The 15,000-nt window shown below is 43.9% G+C and overlaps 6 non-coding genes and 41 pseudogenes across 6 annotated transcripts; all 47 read left to right on the top strand.

The window, feature by feature from the left end:
• The first annotated feature begins 4,275 nt into the window (after window positions 1-4,275).
• Window positions 4,276-4,394, top strand: LOC134891907 (5S ribosomal RNA; annotated as a pseudogene).
• Window positions 4,395-4,501: 107 nt separating this feature from the next.
• Window positions 4,502-4,620, top strand: LOC134894203 (5S ribosomal RNA; annotated as a pseudogene).
• A 107-nt stretch (window positions 4,621-4,727) lies between these two features.
• Window positions 4,728-4,846, top strand: LOC135068019 (5S ribosomal RNA). The gene has a single exon (XR_010254229.1). It is a non-coding gene; the product is annotated as a 5S ribosomal RNA (ribosomal RNA).
• A 107-nt stretch (window positions 4,847-4,953) lies between these two features.
• LOC134884868 (5S ribosomal RNA) lies at window positions 4,954-5,072 on the top strand. Its single transcript, XR_010168999.1, has one exon. It is a non-coding gene; the product is annotated as a 5S ribosomal RNA (ribosomal RNA).
• A 107-nt stretch (window positions 5,073-5,179) lies between these two features.
• Window positions 5,180-5,297, top strand: LOC134893638 (5S ribosomal RNA; annotated as a pseudogene).
• A 107-nt stretch (window positions 5,298-5,404) lies between these two features.
• Window positions 5,405-5,523, top strand: LOC135069630 (5S ribosomal RNA). Its single transcript, XR_010255808.1, has one exon. It is a non-coding gene; the product is annotated as a 5S ribosomal RNA (ribosomal RNA).
• A 107-nt stretch (window positions 5,524-5,630) lies between these two features.
• LOC134894150 (5S ribosomal RNA) lies at window positions 5,631-5,748 on the top strand (annotated as a pseudogene).
• A 107-nt stretch (window positions 5,749-5,855) lies between these two features.
• Window positions 5,856-5,974, top strand: LOC134896108 (5S ribosomal RNA; annotated as a pseudogene).
• A 107-nt stretch (window positions 5,975-6,081) lies between these two features.
• On the top strand, window positions 6,082-6,200 carry LOC134888840 (5S ribosomal RNA; annotated as a pseudogene).
• Window positions 6,201-6,307: 107 nt separating this feature from the next.
• LOC134901758 (5S ribosomal RNA) lies at window positions 6,308-6,426 on the top strand. Its single transcript, XR_010175240.1, has one exon. It is a non-coding gene; the product is annotated as a 5S ribosomal RNA (ribosomal RNA).
• Window positions 6,427-6,533: 107 nt separating this feature from the next.
• On the top strand, window positions 6,534-6,652 carry LOC134889218 (5S ribosomal RNA; annotated as a pseudogene).
• A 107-nt stretch (window positions 6,653-6,759) lies between these two features.
• LOC134896135 (5S ribosomal RNA) lies at window positions 6,760-6,877 on the top strand (annotated as a pseudogene).
• A 107-nt stretch (window positions 6,878-6,984) lies between these two features.
• On the top strand, window positions 6,985-7,102 carry LOC134893960 (5S ribosomal RNA; annotated as a pseudogene).
• Window positions 7,103-7,209: 107 nt separating this feature from the next.
• LOC134892002 (5S ribosomal RNA) lies at window positions 7,210-7,328 on the top strand (annotated as a pseudogene).
• A 107-nt stretch (window positions 7,329-7,435) lies between these two features.
• LOC134890147 (5S ribosomal RNA) lies at window positions 7,436-7,554 on the top strand (annotated as a pseudogene).
• Window positions 7,555-7,661: 107 nt separating this feature from the next.
• On the top strand, window positions 7,662-7,779 carry LOC134896134 (5S ribosomal RNA; annotated as a pseudogene).
• A 107-nt stretch (window positions 7,780-7,886) lies between these two features.
• LOC134893958 (5S ribosomal RNA) lies at window positions 7,887-8,004 on the top strand (annotated as a pseudogene).
• A 107-nt stretch (window positions 8,005-8,111) lies between these two features.
• On the top strand, window positions 8,112-8,230 carry LOC134888007 (5S ribosomal RNA; annotated as a pseudogene).
• A 107-nt stretch (window positions 8,231-8,337) lies between these two features.
• LOC134894218 (5S ribosomal RNA) lies at window positions 8,338-8,456 on the top strand (annotated as a pseudogene).
• Window positions 8,457-8,563: 107 nt separating this feature from the next.
• On the top strand, window positions 8,564-8,681 carry LOC134893957 (5S ribosomal RNA; annotated as a pseudogene).
• A 107-nt stretch (window positions 8,682-8,788) lies between these two features.
• LOC134893925 (5S ribosomal RNA) lies at window positions 8,789-8,907 on the top strand (annotated as a pseudogene).
• A 107-nt stretch (window positions 8,908-9,014) lies between these two features.
• On the top strand, window positions 9,015-9,132 carry LOC134896037 (5S ribosomal RNA; annotated as a pseudogene).
• A 107-nt stretch (window positions 9,133-9,239) lies between these two features.
• LOC134895578 (5S ribosomal RNA) lies at window positions 9,240-9,357 on the top strand (annotated as a pseudogene).
• A 107-nt stretch (window positions 9,358-9,464) lies between these two features.
• On the top strand, window positions 9,465-9,583 carry LOC134892505 (5S ribosomal RNA; annotated as a pseudogene).
• A 107-nt stretch (window positions 9,584-9,690) lies between these two features.
• Window positions 9,691-9,808, top strand: LOC134893635 (5S ribosomal RNA; annotated as a pseudogene).
• Window positions 9,809-9,915: 107 nt separating this feature from the next.
• LOC135067066 (5S ribosomal RNA) lies at window positions 9,916-10,034 on the top strand. Its single transcript, XR_010253294.1, has one exon. It is a non-coding gene; the product is annotated as a 5S ribosomal RNA (ribosomal RNA).
• A 107-nt stretch (window positions 10,035-10,141) lies between these two features.
• LOC134894576 (5S ribosomal RNA) lies at window positions 10,142-10,259 on the top strand (annotated as a pseudogene).
• A 107-nt stretch (window positions 10,260-10,366) lies between these two features.
• LOC134896107 (5S ribosomal RNA) lies at window positions 10,367-10,485 on the top strand (annotated as a pseudogene).
• A 107-nt stretch (window positions 10,486-10,592) lies between these two features.
• On the top strand, window positions 10,593-10,711 carry LOC134888839 (5S ribosomal RNA; annotated as a pseudogene).
• A 107-nt stretch (window positions 10,712-10,818) lies between these two features.
• On the top strand, window positions 10,819-10,937 carry LOC134893415 (5S ribosomal RNA; annotated as a pseudogene).
• A 107-nt stretch (window positions 10,938-11,044) lies between these two features.
• Window positions 11,045-11,162, top strand: LOC134892464 (5S ribosomal RNA; annotated as a pseudogene).
• A 107-nt stretch (window positions 11,163-11,269) lies between these two features.
• On the top strand, window positions 11,270-11,388 carry LOC134898084 (5S ribosomal RNA; annotated as a pseudogene).
• Window positions 11,389-11,495: 107 nt separating this feature from the next.
• LOC134896324 (5S ribosomal RNA) lies at window positions 11,496-11,614 on the top strand (annotated as a pseudogene).
• Window positions 11,615-11,721: 107 nt separating this feature from the next.
• Window positions 11,722-11,840, top strand: LOC134896180 (5S ribosomal RNA; annotated as a pseudogene).
• Window positions 11,841-11,947: 107 nt separating this feature from the next.
• LOC134897302 (5S ribosomal RNA) lies at window positions 11,948-12,066 on the top strand (annotated as a pseudogene).
• Window positions 12,067-12,173: 107 nt separating this feature from the next.
• LOC134892060 (5S ribosomal RNA) lies at window positions 12,174-12,292 on the top strand (annotated as a pseudogene).
• Window positions 12,293-12,399: 107 nt separating this feature from the next.
• On the top strand, window positions 12,400-12,518 carry LOC134896468 (5S ribosomal RNA; annotated as a pseudogene).
• A 107-nt stretch (window positions 12,519-12,625) lies between these two features.
• LOC134892968 (5S ribosomal RNA) lies at window positions 12,626-12,743 on the top strand (annotated as a pseudogene).
• A 107-nt stretch (window positions 12,744-12,850) lies between these two features.
• On the top strand, window positions 12,851-12,969 carry LOC134884302 (5S ribosomal RNA). The gene has a single exon (XR_010168454.1). It is a non-coding gene; the product is annotated as a 5S ribosomal RNA (ribosomal RNA).
• A 107-nt stretch (window positions 12,970-13,076) lies between these two features.
• Window positions 13,077-13,195, top strand: LOC134895028 (5S ribosomal RNA; annotated as a pseudogene).
• Window positions 13,196-13,516: 321 nt separating this feature from the next.
• Window positions 13,517-13,635, top strand: LOC134888838 (5S ribosomal RNA; annotated as a pseudogene).
• A 107-nt stretch (window positions 13,636-13,742) lies between these two features.
• Window positions 13,743-13,861, top strand: LOC134893414 (5S ribosomal RNA; annotated as a pseudogene).
• A 107-nt stretch (window positions 13,862-13,968) lies between these two features.
• Window positions 13,969-14,086, top strand: LOC134892463 (5S ribosomal RNA; annotated as a pseudogene).
• A 107-nt stretch (window positions 14,087-14,193) lies between these two features.
• On the top strand, window positions 14,194-14,312 carry LOC134898082 (5S ribosomal RNA; annotated as a pseudogene).
• A 107-nt stretch (window positions 14,313-14,419) lies between these two features.
• On the top strand, window positions 14,420-14,538 carry LOC134896323 (5S ribosomal RNA; annotated as a pseudogene).
• A 107-nt stretch (window positions 14,539-14,645) lies between these two features.
• LOC134896179 (5S ribosomal RNA) lies at window positions 14,646-14,764 on the top strand (annotated as a pseudogene).
• A 107-nt stretch (window positions 14,765-14,871) lies between these two features.
• On the top strand, window positions 14,872-14,990 carry LOC134897301 (5S ribosomal RNA; annotated as a pseudogene).
• Window positions 14,991-15,000: the final 10 nt, after the last annotated feature.

Genomic DNA, 15,000 nt, shown 5'->3' with positions numbered 1-15,000 from the left:
AATCGACCTAGCTGAAATTCCTCCTTTGGGGCCTTCCTGGCCTCACAGCACGCAACATATTTCCGCCATATGCTGTGATAATGGTTTGCGTTCACTTTTTTCCTAGCTTTAATTAGCGTAGGGATAACTTCCTCCGGAATGCCCTTTCCTTCAGGATCCGGCGTTCAACTGCCATGCCGTCAAACGCAGCCGCGGTACGTCTTGGAACAGACAGGCCCCCTGCTGCAGCAGGTCCTGTCTGAGCGGCAGAGGCCATGGTTCCTCTGAGATCATTTCTTGGAGTTCTGGGTACCAAGCTCTTTTTGGCCAATCCGGAACAATGAGTATAGCTCTTACTCCTCTCCTTCTTATTATTCTCAGTACCCTGGGTAAGAGACCCAGAGAAGGGAACACATACACCGACTGGTACACCCACGGTGTTACCAGAGCGTCCACAGCTATCGCCTGAGGGTCCCTTGACCTGGCGCAATATCTTTGTAGCTTTTTGTTGAGGTGGGACACCATCATGTCCACCTGTGGCCTTTCCCAGCGGTGTACAATCATTTGGAAGACTTCTGGATGAAGTCCCCACTCTCCCGGGTGGAGGTCGTGTCTGCTGAGAAAGTCTGCTTCCCAGTTGTCCACTCCGGGAATGAACACTGCTGACAGTGCTAACACATGATTTTCCGCCCATCGGAGAATCCTTGTGGCTTCTGCCATCGCCATCCTGCTTCTTGTGCCGCCCTGTCGGTTTACATGAGCGACCGCCGTGATGTTGTCTGACTGGATCAGTACCGGCCGATGTTGAAGCAGGGGTCTAGCCTGACTTAGGGCATTGTAAATGGCCCTTAGTTCCAGAATATTTATGTGTAGGGAAGTCTCCTGACTTTTCCATAGTCCTTGAAAGTTTCTTCCCTGTGTGACTGCCCCTCAGCCTCGAAGGCTGGCATCCGTGGTCACCAGGACCCAGTCCTGTATGCCGAATCTGCGGCCCCCTAGAAGATGAGCACTCTGCAGCCACCACAACAGCGACACCCTGGCCCTTGGAGACAGTGTTATTCGCCGATGCATCTGAAGATGCGACCCGGACCACTTGTCCAACAGATCCCACTGGAAGATCCTTGCATGGGACCTGGCGAATGGAATTTCTTCGTAAGAAGCTACCATCTTTCCCAGGGCTCGCGTGCATTGATGCACCGACACCTGTATTTGTATTAGGAGGTCTCTGTCTAGAGACGACAACTCCTTGGACTTCTCCTCCGGGAGAAACCCTTTTTATCCTTTTCTGTGTCCAGAACCATACCCAGGAACAGTAGACGCGTCGTAGGAACCAGCTGCGACTTTGGAATATTCAGTATCCAGTCGTGCTGTTGTAGCACTTCCCGAGATAGTGCTACTCCGACGAACAACTGCTCCCTGGACCTCGCCTTTATAAGGAGATCATCCAAGTACGGGATAATTATTTCGGCCATTACCTTGGTAAATACCCTCGGTGCCGGGGACAGACCAACAGCAACATCTGGAATTGGTAATGACAATCCTGTACCACAATTTTGAGGTACTCCTGGTGAAGAGGGTAAATAGGGACATGCAGGTAAGCATCCTTGATGTCCAGTGATACCATGAAATTCTCCAGGCTTGCAATAATCGCCCTGAGCGATTCCATTTTGAACTTGAACCTTCGTATATAAGTGTTCAAGGATTTCAATTTTAGAATGGGTCTCATCGAACCGTCTGGTTTCGGTACCACAACATTTTGGAATAGTAACCCCGGCCTTGTTGAAGGAGGGGTACCTTGATTTCACCTGCTGGAAGTACAGCTTGTGAATTGCCGCCAGTACTACCTCCCTTTCTCCGAGGGCAGAAGGCAAGGCTGATGTGAGGTAACGGCGAGGGGGAGTCGCCTCGAACTCCAGCCTGTATCCCTGTGATACTACTTGCAGAACCTCGGGATCCACCTGTGGGCAAGCCCACTGGTCCCTGAAGTTCCCGAGACGCGCCCCCACGGTACCTGTCTCCACCTGTGGAGCCCCAGCGTCATGCGGTGGACTCAGAGGAAGCGGGGGAAGATTTTTGATCCTGGGAACTGGCTGTCTGGTGCAGCTTTTTCCATCTTCCCTTGTCTCTGTGCAGAAAGGAAGCGCCTTTGACCCGCTTGCTTTTCTGAAGCCGAAAGGACTGTACCTGAAAATACGGTGCTTTCTTAGGCTGAGGAAACCTGAGGTAAAAAAAATTCTTCCCAGCTGTTGCTGTGGATACGAGGTCCCAGAGACCATCCCCAAACAATTCCTCACCCTTATAAGGCAGAATCTCCATGTGCCTTTTAAAGGCAGCATCACCTGTCCACTGCCGGGTCTCTAATACCCTCCTGGCAGAATGGACATTGCATTAATTCTGGATGCCAGCCTCTGTGCATCCTTCATATATAAGACAACGTCTTTAATATGCTCTATGTTAGCAAAATATTATCCCTGTCTAGGGTATTAATATTATCTGACAGGGTATCAGACCACGCTGCAGCAGCACTATTTATGCTGAGGCAAATGCAGGTCTCAGTATAGTACCTGAGTGTGTATATACAGACTTCAGGATAGCCTCCTGCTTTTTATCAGCAGGCTCCTTCAAAGTGGCCGTATCCCAAGACGGCAGTGCCACCTTTTTTGACAAACGTGTGAGCGCCTTATCCCCCCTAGGGGATATCTCCCAACATGACCTATCCTCTGGCGGGAAAGGGTACGCCAGCAGTAACTTTTTAGAAATTACCATTTTCTTATCGGGGGAAACCACGCTCTTTACACACTTCATTCACTCATCTGATGGGGAAACAAAACACTGGCTGCTTTTTCTCCCCAAACATAAAACCCCTTTTATGTGGTACATGGGTTCATGTCAGAAATGTGTAACACATTTTTCATTGCCGAGATCATGCAACGGATGTTCCTAGTGGATTGTGTGTATGTCTCAACCTCGTCGACACTGGAGTCAGACTCCGTGCTGACATCTGTGTCTGCCATCTGAGGTAACGGGCGTGTTTTGAGCCCCTGATGGCCTTTGAGACGCCTGGGCAGGCGCGGGCTGAGAAGCCGGCTGTCCCACAGCTGTTACGTCATCCAGCCTTTTATGTAAGGAGTTGACACTGTCGGTTAATACCTTCCACCTATCCATCCACTCTGATGTCGGCCCCACAGGGGGGCGACATCCCATTTATCGGCCTCTGCTCCGCCTCCACGTAACCTTCCTCATCCAACATGTCGACACAGCCGTACCGACACACCGCACACACACACAGGGAATGCACTGACTGAGGACAGGACCCCACAAAATCCTTTGGGGAGACAGAGAGAGAGTATGCCAGCACACACCAGAGCGCTATATAATGCAGGGATTAACACTATAACTGAGTGATTTTTCCCCCAATAGCTGCTTGTATACACATACTGCGCCTAAATTTAGTGCCCCCCCTCTCTTTTTAACCCTTTGAGCCTGAAAACTACAGGGTAGAGCCTGGGGAGCTGTCTTCCAGCTGTACTGTGAAGAAAAAATGGCGCCAGTGTGCTGAGGGAGATAGCCCCGCCCCTTTTTCGGCTGACTTTTCTCCCGCTTTTTTTATGGATTCTGGCAGGGGTAATTTATCACATATATAGCCCTGGGACTATATATTGTGATGATTTGCCAGCCAAGGTGTATTATATAGCCCTCAGGGCGCCCCCCTCAGCGCCCTGCACCCATCAGTGACTGGTGTGTGAGGTGTGCATGAGGAGCAATGGCGCAGAGCTGCAGTGCTGTGCGCTACCTTGTTGAAGACAGAAGTCTTCTGCCGCCGATTTTCCGGATCACTTCTTGCTTCTGGCTTGTAAGGGGGTCGGCGGCGCGGCTCCCGGACCGAACATCGAGGTCGGGTCCTGTGGTCGATCACTCTGGAGCTAATGGTGTCCAGTAGCCTAAGAAGCCCAAGCTACCACCAGTTAGGTAGGTTCGCTTCTTCTCCCCTTAGTCCCTCGCTGCAGTGAGTCTGTTGCCAGCAGATCTCACTTTAAAATAAAAAACCTAAAATATACTTTCTTTCTAGGAGCTCAGGAGAGCCCCTAGTGTGCATCCAGCTCAGCCGGGCACAAGATTCTAACTGAGGTCTGGAGGAGGGTCATAGTGGGAGGAGCCAGTGCACACCAGGTAGTCCGAAAGCTTTCTTTAGTTGTGCCCAGTCTCCTGCGGAGCCGCTATTCCCAATGGTCCTTACGGAGTCCCAGCATCCACTTAGGACGTCAGAGAAAAGTTCTAACAGAAACCACAAAGCTCATTTGCAGCCACACCACACTGGATATGCCCAATCTCATTTGATCTTGGAAGCTAAGCAGTGTTGGGCCTGGTTAGTACTTGGATGGGAAACCACCTGGGAATAGAAGGTGCTGTAGGTATTTTTATACTGCCAACTCCATTCTGTTGATGCATTCCATTTTCAAACTTATTCATTTATGTACCAGTAGTTAGAAGTAGAAACGTTCTAACAGAAACCACAAAGCTTATCTACAGCCACACCACACTGGATATGCCCAATCTCATCTGATCTTAGAAGCTAAGCAGTATTGGGTCTAGTAAGTACTTGGATGGGAGACCACCTGGGAATACAAGGTGCTGTAGGTATTTTTATACTGCCAACACCGTTCTATTGATGCATTCCATTTTCAAACTTATTCATTTATGTACCAGTAGTTAGAAGTAGAAAAGTTCTAACAGAAACCACAAAGCTCATCTACAGCCATACCACACTGGATACGCCCAATCTCATCTGATCTTGGGAGCTAAGTAGTGTTGGGCTTGGTTAGTACTTGGATGGGAGACCACCTGGGAATACAAGGTGCTGTAGGTATTTTTATACTGCCAACACCGTTCTGTTGATGCATTCCATTTTCAAATGTATTCATTTATGAACCAGTAGCTAGAAGTAGAAAAGTTCTAACAGAAACTACAAAGCTCATCTGCAGCCACACCACACTGGATACGCCCAATCTCATCTGATCTTGGAAGCTAAGCAGTGTTGGGCATGGTTAGTACTTGGATGGGAGACCACCTGGGAATACAAGGCGCTGTAGATATTTTTATACTGCCAACACCGTTCTGTTGATGCATTCCATTTTCAAATGTATTCATTTATGTACCAGTAGTTAGAAGTAGAAAAGTTCTAACAGAAACCACAAAACTCATCTACAGCCACACCACACTTGATACACCCAATCTCATCTGATCTTGGAAGCTAAGCAGTGTTGGGCCTGGTTAGTATTGGATGGGAGACCACCTGGGTATGCAAGGTGCTGTAGGTATTTTTATACTGCCAACACCGTTCTGTTGATGCATTCCATTTTCAAACTTATTCATTTATGTACCAGTAGTTAGAAGAAGAAAAGTTCTAACAGAAACCACGAAGCTCATCTACAACCACACCACACTGGATACGCCCAATCTCATCTGACCTTGGAAGCTAAGCAGTGTTGGGCCTGGTTAGTACTTGGATGGGAGACCACCTGGGAATACAAGGTGATGTAGGTATTTTTATACTGCCAACACCGTTCTGTTGATGCATTCCATTTTCAAACTTATTCATTTATGTACCAGTAGTTAGAAGTAGAAAAGTTCTAACAGAAACCACAAAACTCATCTACAGCCACACCACACTTGATACACCCAATCTCATCTGATCTTGGAAGCTAAGCAGTGTTGGGCCTCGTTAGTATTGGATGGGAGACCACCTGGGTATGCAAGGTGCTGTAGGTATTTTTATACTGCCAACACCGTTCTGTTGATGCATTCCATTTTCAAACTTATTCATTTATGTACCAGTAGTTAGAAGAAGAAAAGTTCTAACAGAAACCACAAAGCTCATCTACAACCACACCACACTGGATACGCCCAATCTCATCTGATCTTGGAAGCTAAGCAGTGTTGAGCCTGGTTAATACTTGGGTGGTAGACCACCTGGGAATACAAGGTGCAGTAGGTATTTTTATACTGCCAACACCGTTCTGTTGATGCATTCCATTTTCAAACTTATTCATTTATGTACCAGTAGTTAGAAGTAGAAAATTTCTAACAGAAACCACAAAGCTCATCTACAGCCACACTACACTGGATACGCCCAATCTCATCTGATCTTGAAAGCTAAGCAGTGTTGGGCCTGGTTAGTACTTTGATGGGAGACCACCTGGGAATATAAGGCGCTGTAGATATTTTTATACTGCCAACACCGTTCTGTTGATGCATTCCTTTTTCAAACGTATTCATTTATGTACCAGTAGTTAGAAGTAGAAAAGTTCTAACAGAAACCACAAAGCTCATCTACAGCCACACCACACTGGATACGCCCAATCTCATCTGATCTTGGAAGTTAAGCAGTGTTGGGCCTGGTTAGTACTTGGATGGGAGACCACCTGGGAATACAAGGAGCTGTAGATATATTCATACTGCCAACACCATACTGTTGATGCATTCCATTTTCAAACTTATTCATTTAGGTACCAGTAGTTAGAAGTAGAAAAGTTCTAACAGAAACCACAAAGCTCATCTACAGCCACACCACACTGGATATGCCCAATCCCATCTGATCTTGTAAGCTAAGCAGTGTTGGGCCTGGTTAGTACTTGGATGGGAGACCACCTGGGAATACAAGGTGATGTAGGTATTTTTATACTGCCAACACCGTTCTGTTGATGCATTCCATTTTCAAACTTATTCATTTATGTACCAGTAGTTAGAAGTAGAAAAGTTCTAACAGAAACCACAAAACTCATCTACAGCCACACAACACTTGATACACCCAATCTCATCTGATCTTGGAAGCTAAGCAGTGTTGGGCCTGGTTAGTATTGGATGGGAGACCACCTGGGTATGCAAGGTGCTGTAGGTATTTTTATACTGCCAACACCGTTCTGTTGATGCATTCCATTTTCAAACTTATTCATTTATGTACCAGTAGTTAGAAGTAGAAAAGTTCTAACAGAAACCACAAAGCTCATCTACAGCCACACCACACTTGATACGCCCAATCTCATCTGATCTTGGAAACTAAGCAGTGTTGGGCCTGGTTAGTATTGGATGGGAGACCACCTGGGAATACAAGGTGCTGTAGGTATTTTTATACTGCCAACACCGTTCTGTTGATGCATTCCATTTTCAAACTTATTCATTTATGTACCAGTAGTTAGAAGAAGAAAAGTTCTAACAGAAACCCCAAAGCTCATCTACAGCCACACCACACTGGATACGCCCAATCTCATCTGATCTTGGAATATAAGCAGTGTTGGGCCTGGTTAGTATTTGGATGGGAAACCACCTGGGAATACACGGTGCTGTAGGTATTTTCATACTGCCAACACCATACTGTTGATGCACTCCATTTTCAAACTTATTAATTTATGTACCAGTAGTTAGAAGTAGAAAAGTTCTAACAGAAACCACAAAGATAATCTACAGCCAAACCGCGCTGGATACGCCCAATCTCATCTGATCTTGGAAGCTAAGCAGTGTTGGGCCTGGTTAGTACTTGGGTGGTAGACCACCTGGGAATACAAGATGCTGTAGGTATTTTTATACTGCCAACACCGTTCTGTTGATGCATTCCATTTTCAAACTTATTCATTTATGTACCAGTAGTTAGAAGTAGAAAAGTTCTAACAGAAACCACAAAACTCATCTACAGCCACACAACACTTGATACACCCAATCTCATCTGATCTTGGAAGCTAAGCAGTGTTGGGCCTGGTTAGTATTGGATGGGAGACCACCTGGGTATGCAAGGTGCTGTAGGTATTTTTATACTGCCAACACCGTTCTGTTGATGCATTCCATTTTCAAACTTATTCATTTATGTACCAGTAGTTAGAAGTAGAAAAGTTCTAACAGAAACCACAAAGCTCATCTACAGCCACACCACACTTGATACGCCCAATCTCATCTGATCTTGGAAACTAAGCAGTGTTGGGCCTGGTTAGTATTGGATGGGAGACCACCTGGGAATACAAGGTGCTGTAGGTATTTTTATACTGCCAACACCGTTCTGTTGATGCATTCCATTTTCAAACTTATTCATTTATGTACCAGTAGTTAGAAGAAGAAAAGTTCTAACAGAAACCCCAAAGCTCATCTACAGCCACACCACACTGGATACGCCCAATCTCATCTGATCTTGGAAGATAAGCAGTGTTGGGCCTGGTTAGTATTTGGTTGGGAAACCACCTGGGAATACACGGTGCTGTAGGTATTTTTATACTGCCAACACGGTTCTGTTGATGCATTCCATTTTCAAACTTATTAATTTATGTACCAGTAGTTAGAAGTAGAAAAGTTCTAACAGAAACCACAAAGATAATCTACAGCCAAACCGCGCTGGATACGCCCAATCTCATCTGATCTTGGAAGCTAAGCAGTGTTGGGCCTGGTTAGTACTTGGGTGGTAGACCACCTGGGAATACAATATGCTGTAGGTATTTTTATACTGCCAACACCGTTCTGTTGATGCATTCCATTTTCAAACTTTTTCATTTATTTACCAGTAGTTAGAAGTAGAAAAGTTCTAACAGAAACCACAAAGCTCATCTACAGCCACACCACACTTGATACGCCCAATCTCATCTGATCTTGGAAACTAAGCAGTGTTGGGCCTGGTTAGTATTGGATGGGAGACCACCTGGGAATACAAGGTGCTGTAGGTATTTTTATACTGCCAACACCATACTGTTGATGCATTCCATTTTCAAACTTATTCATTTAGGTACCAGTAGTTAGAAGTAGAAAAGTTCTAACAGAAACCACAAAGCTCATCTACAGCCACACCACACTGGATATGCCCAATCCCATCTGATCTTGTAAGGTAAGCAGTGTTGGGCCTGGTTAGTATTTGGATGGGAGACCACCTGGGAATACAAGGTGATGTAGGTATTTTTATACTGCCAACACCGTTCTGTTGATGCATTCCATTTTCAAACTTATTCATTTATGTACCAGTAGTTAGAAGTAGAAAAGTTCTAACAGAAACCACAAAACTCATCTACAGCCACACCACACTTGATACACCCAATCTCATCTGATCTTGGAAGCTAAGCAGTGTTTGGCCTGGTTAGTATTGGATGGGAGACCACCTGGGTATGCAAGGTGCTGTAGGTATTTTTATACTGCCAACACCGTTCTGTTGATGCATTCCATTTTCAAACTTATTCATTTATGTACCAGTAGTTAGAAGAAGAAAAGTTCTAACAGAAACCACAAAGCTCATCTACAACCACACCACACTGGATACGCCCAATCTCATCTGATCTTGGAAGCTAAGCAGTGTTGGGCCTCGTTAGTATTGGATGGGAGACCACCTGGGTATGCAAGGTGCTGTAGGTATTTTTATACTGCCAACACCGTTCTGTTGATGCATTCCATTTTCAAACTTATTCATTTATGTACCAGTAGTTAGAAGAAGAAAAGTTCTAACAGAAACCACAAAGCTTATCTACAGCCACACCACACTGGATATGCCCAATCCCATCTGATCTTGTAAGCTAAGCAGTGTTGGGCCTGGTTAGTATTTGGATGGGAGACCACCTGGGAATACAAGGTGATGTAGGTATTTTTATACTGCCAACACCGTTCTGTTGATGCATTCCATTTTCAAACTTATTCATTTATGTACCAGTAGTTAGAAGTAGAAAAGTTCTAACAGAAACCACAAAACTCATCTACAGCCACACCACACTTGATACACCCAATCTCATCTGATCTTGGAAGCTAAGCAGTGTTGGGCCTGGTTAGTATTGGATGGGAGACCACCTGGGTATGCAAGGTGCTGTAGGTATTTTTATACTGCCAACACCGTTCTGTTGATGCATTCCATTTTCAAACTTATTCATTTATGTACCAGTAGTTAGAAGAAGAAAAGTTCTAACAGAAACCACAAAGCTCATCTACAACCACACCACACTGGATACGCCCAATCTCATCTGATCTTGGAAGCTAAGCAGTGTTGGGCCTGGTTAGTACTTGGATGGGAGACCACCTGGGAATACAAGGTGATGTAGGTATTTTTATACTGCCAACACCGTTCTGTTGATGCATTCCATTTTCAAACTTATTCATTTATGTACCAGTAGTTAGAAGTAGAAAAGTTCTAACAGAAACCACAAAACTCATCTACAGCCACACCACACTTGATACACCCAATCTCATCTGATCTTGGAAGCTAAGCAGTGCTGGGCCTCGTTAGTATTGGATGGGAGACCACCTGGGTATGCAAGGTGCTGTAGGTATTTTTATACTGCCAACACCGTTCTGTTGATGCATTCCATTTTCAAACTTATTCATTTATGTACCAGTAGTTAGAAGAAGAAAAGTTCTAACAGAAACCACAAAGCTCATCTACAACCACACCACACTGGATACGCCCAATCTCATCTGATCTTGGAAGCTAAGCAGTGTTGAGCCTGGTTAATACTTGGGTGGTAGACCACCTGGGAATACAAGGTGCAGTAGGTATTTTTATACTGCCAACACCGTTCTGTTGATGCATTCCATTTTCAAACTTATTCATTTATGTACCAGTAGTTAGAAGTAGAAAATTTCTAACAGAAACCACAAAGCTCATCTACAGCCACACTACACTGGATACGCCCAATCTCATCTGATCTTGAAAGCTAAGCAGTGTTGGGCCTGGTTAGTACTTTGATGGGAGACCACCTGGGAATATAAGGCGCTGTAGATATTTTTATACTGCCAACACCGTTCTGTTGATGCATTCCTTTTTCAAACGTATTCATTTATGTACCAGTAGTTAGAAGTAGAAAAGTTCTAACAGAAACCACAAAGATCATCTACAGCCACACCACACTGGATACGCCCAATCTCATCTGATCTTGTAAGCTAAGCAGTGTTGGGCCTGGTTAGTACTTGGATGGAATACCACCTGGGAATACAAGGTGCAGTAGGTATTTTTATACTGCCAACACCGTTCTGTTGATGCATTCCATTTTCAAATTTATTCATTTATGAACCAGTAGCTAGAAGTAGAAAAGTTCTAACAGAAACCACAAAGCTCATCTACAGCCACACCACACTGGATACGCACAATCTCATCTGATCTTGGAAGCTAAGCAGTGTTGGGCCTGGTTAGTATTGGATGGGAGACCACCTGGGAATACAAGGTGCTGTAGGTATTTTTATACTGCCAACACCGTTCTGTTGATGCATTCCATTTTCAAAATTATTCATTTATGTACCAGTAGTTAGAAGAAGAAAAGTTCTAACAGAAACCACGAAGCTCATCTACAGCCACACCACACTGGATACGGCCAATCTCATCTGATCTTGTAAGCTAAGCAGTGTTGAGCCTGGTTAGCACTTGGGTGGTAGACCACCTGGGAATACAAGGTGCAGTAGGTATTTTTATACTGCCAAATCCGTTCTGTTGATGCATTCCATTTTCAAACTTATTCATTTATGTACCAGTAGTTAGAAGAAGAAAAGTTCTAACAGAAACCACAAAGCTCATCTACAGCCACACCACACTGGATACACCCAATCTCATCTGATCTTGTAAGCTAAGCAGTGTTGGGCCTGGTTAATATTTGGATGGGAGAACACCTGGGAATACAAGATGCTGTAGGTATTTTTATACTGCCAACACCGTTCTGTTGATGCATTCCATTTTCAAATTTATTCATTTATGAACCAGTAGCTAGAACTAGAAAAGTTCTAATAGAAACCACAAAGCTCATCTACAGCCACACCACACTGGATACGCCCAATCTCATCTGATCTTGGGAGCTAAGCAGTGTTGGGCCTGGTTAGTACTTTAAAGGGAGACCACCTTGGAATACAAAGTGATGTAGGTATCTTTATACTGCCAACACCGTTCTGTTGAGGCATTCCATTTTCAAACTTATTCATTTATGTACAAGTAGTTAGAAGAAGAAAAGTTCTAACAGAAACCACAGAGCTCATCTACAGCCACACCACGCTGGATACGCCCAATCTCATCTGATCTTGTAAGCTAAGCAGTGTTGGGCCTGGTTAATATTTGGATGGGAGAACACCTGGGAATACAAGATGCTGTAGGTATTTTTATACTGCCAACACCGTTCTGTTGATGCATTCCATTTTCAAACTTATTAATTTATGTACCAGTAGTTAGAAGTAGAAAAGTTCTAACAGAAACCACAAAGATAATCTACAGCCAAACCACGCTGGATACGCCCAATCTCATCTGATCTTGGAAGCTAAGCAGTGTTGGGCCTATTTAGTACTTGGGTGGTAGACCACCTGGGAATACAAGATGCTGTAGGTATTTTTATACTGCCAACACCGTTCTGTTGATGCTTTCCATTTTCAAACTTTTTCATTTATTTACCAGTAGTTAGAAGTAGAAAAGTTCTAACAGAAACCACAAAGCTCATCTACAGCCACACCACACTGGATATGCTCAATCTCATCTGATCTTGGAAGCTAAGCAGTGTTGGGCATGGTTAGTACTTGGATGGGAGACCACCTGGGTATACAAGGTGATGCAGGTATTTTTATACTGCCAACACCGTTCTGTTGATGCATTCCATTTTCAAACTTATTCATTTATGTAATACTAGTTAGAAGTAGAAAAGTTCTAACAGAAACCATAAAGCTCATCTACAGCCACACCACACTTGATACGCCCAATCTCATCTGATCTTGGAAGCTAAGCAGTGTTGGGCCTGGTTAGTATTGGATGGGAGACCACCTGGGAATACAAGGTGCTGTTGGTATTTTTATACTGCCAACACCGTTCTGTTGATGCATTCCATTTTCAAACTTATTCATTTATGTACCAGTAGTTAGAAGTAGAAAAGTTCTAACAGAAACCACAAAGCTCATTTGCAGCCACACCACACTGGATACGCCCAATCTCATCTGATCTTGGAAGCTAAGCAGTGTTGGGCCTGGTTAGTACTTGGATGGGAGACCACCTGGGAATACAAGGAGCTGTAGGTATATTCATACTGCCAACACCATACTGTTGATGCATTCCATTTTCAAACTTATTCATTTATGTACCAGTAGTTAGAAGAAGAAAAGTTCTAACAGAAACCACAAAGATCATCTACAGCCACACTACACTTGATACGCCCAATCTCATCTGATCTTGTAAGCTAAGCAGTGTTGGGCCTGGTTAGTACTTGGATGGAAGACCACCTGGGAATACAAGATGCTGTAGGTATTTTTATACTGCCAACACCGTTCTGTTGATGCATTCCATTTTCAAACTTATTCATTTATGTACCAGTAGTTAGAAGAAGAAAAGTTCTAACAGAAACCACAAAGCTCATCTACAGCCACACCACACTTGATACGCCCAATCTCATCTGATCTTGGAAGCTAAGCAGTCTTGGGCTTGGTTAGTATTTGGATGGGAATACACTGTGCTGTAGGTATTTTTATACTGCCAACACCGTTATGTTGATGCATTCCATTTTCAAACTTATTCATTTATGTACCAGTAGTTAGAAGTAGAAAATTTCTAACAGAAACCACAAAGCTCATCTACAGCCACACTACACTGGATACGCCCAATCTCATCTGATCTTGAAAGCTAAGCAGTGTTGGGCCTGGTTAGTACTTTGATGGGAGACCACCTGGGAATATAAGGCGCTGTAGATATTTTTATACTGCCAACACCGTTCTGTTGATGCATTCCTTTTTCAAACGTATTCATTTATGTACCAGTAGTTAGAAGTAGAAAAGTTCTAACAGAAACCACAAAGATCATCTACAGCCACACCACACTGGATACGCCCAATCTCATCTGATCTTGTAAGCTAAGCAGTGTTGGGCCTGGTTAGTACTTGGATGGAATACCACCTGGGAATACAAGGTGCAGTAGGTATTTTTATACTGCCAACACCGTTCTGTTGATGCATTCCATTTTCAAATTTATTCATTTATGAACCAGTAGCTAGAAGTAGAAAAGTTCTAACAGAAACCACAAAGCTCATCTACAGCCACACCACACTGGATACGCACAATCTCATCTGATCTTGGAAGCTAAGCAGTGTTGGGCCTGGTTAGTATTGGATGGGAGACCACCTGGGAATACAAGGTGCTGTAGGTATTTTTATACTGCCAACACCGTTCTGTTGATGCATTCCATTTTCAAAATTATTCATTTATGTACCAGTAGTTAGAAGAAGAAAAGTTCTAACAGAAACCACGAAGCTCATCTACAGCCACACCACACTGGATACGGCCAATCTCATCTGATCTTGTAAGCTAAGCAGTGTTGAGCCTGGTTAGCACTTGGGTGGTAGACCACCTGGGAATACAAGGTGCAGTAGGTATTTTTATACTGCCAAATCCGTTCTGTTGATGCATTCCATTTTCAAACTTATTCATTTATGTACCAGTAGTTAGAAGAAGAAAAGTTCTAACAGAAACCACAAAGCTCATCTACAGCCACACCACACTGGATACACCCAATCTCATCTGATCTTGTAAGCTAAGCAGTGTTGGGCCTGGTTAATATTTGGATGGGAGAACACCTGGGAATACAAGATGCTGTAGGTATTTTTATACTGCCAACACCGTTCTGTTGATGCATTCCATTTTCAAATTTATTCATTTATGAACCAGTAGCTAGAACTAGAAAAGTTCTAATAGAAACCACAAAGCTCATCTACAGCCACACCACACTGGATACGCCCAATCTCATCTGATCTTGGGAGCTAAGCAGTGTTGGGCCTGGTTAGTACTTTAAAGGGAGACCACCTTGGAATACAAAGTGATGTAGGTATCTTTATACTGCCAACACCGTTCTGTTGAGGCATTCCATTTTCAAACTTATTCATTTATGTACAAGTAGTTAGAAGAAGAAAAGTTCTAACAGAAACCACAGAGCTCATCTACAGCCACACCACGCTGGATACGCCCAATCTCATCTGATCTTGTAAGCTAAGCAGTGTTGGGCCTGGTTAATATTTGGATGGGAGAACACCTGGGAATACAAGATGCTGTAGGTATTTTTATACT

The sequence above is a fragment of the Pseudophryne corroboree genome, chromosome 3 (genome assembly GCF_028390025.1).
Source record: "Pseudophryne corroboree isolate aPseCor3 chromosome 3, aPseCor3.hap2, whole genome shotgun sequence".
In the NCBI taxonomy this organism is placed as follows: domain Eukaryota; kingdom Metazoa; phylum Chordata; class Amphibia; order Anura; family Myobatrachidae; genus Pseudophryne; species Pseudophryne corroboree.
Note: the sequence above shows the minus strand (reverse complement) of the source record. Positions and strands in the feature narration are given on the sequence as shown.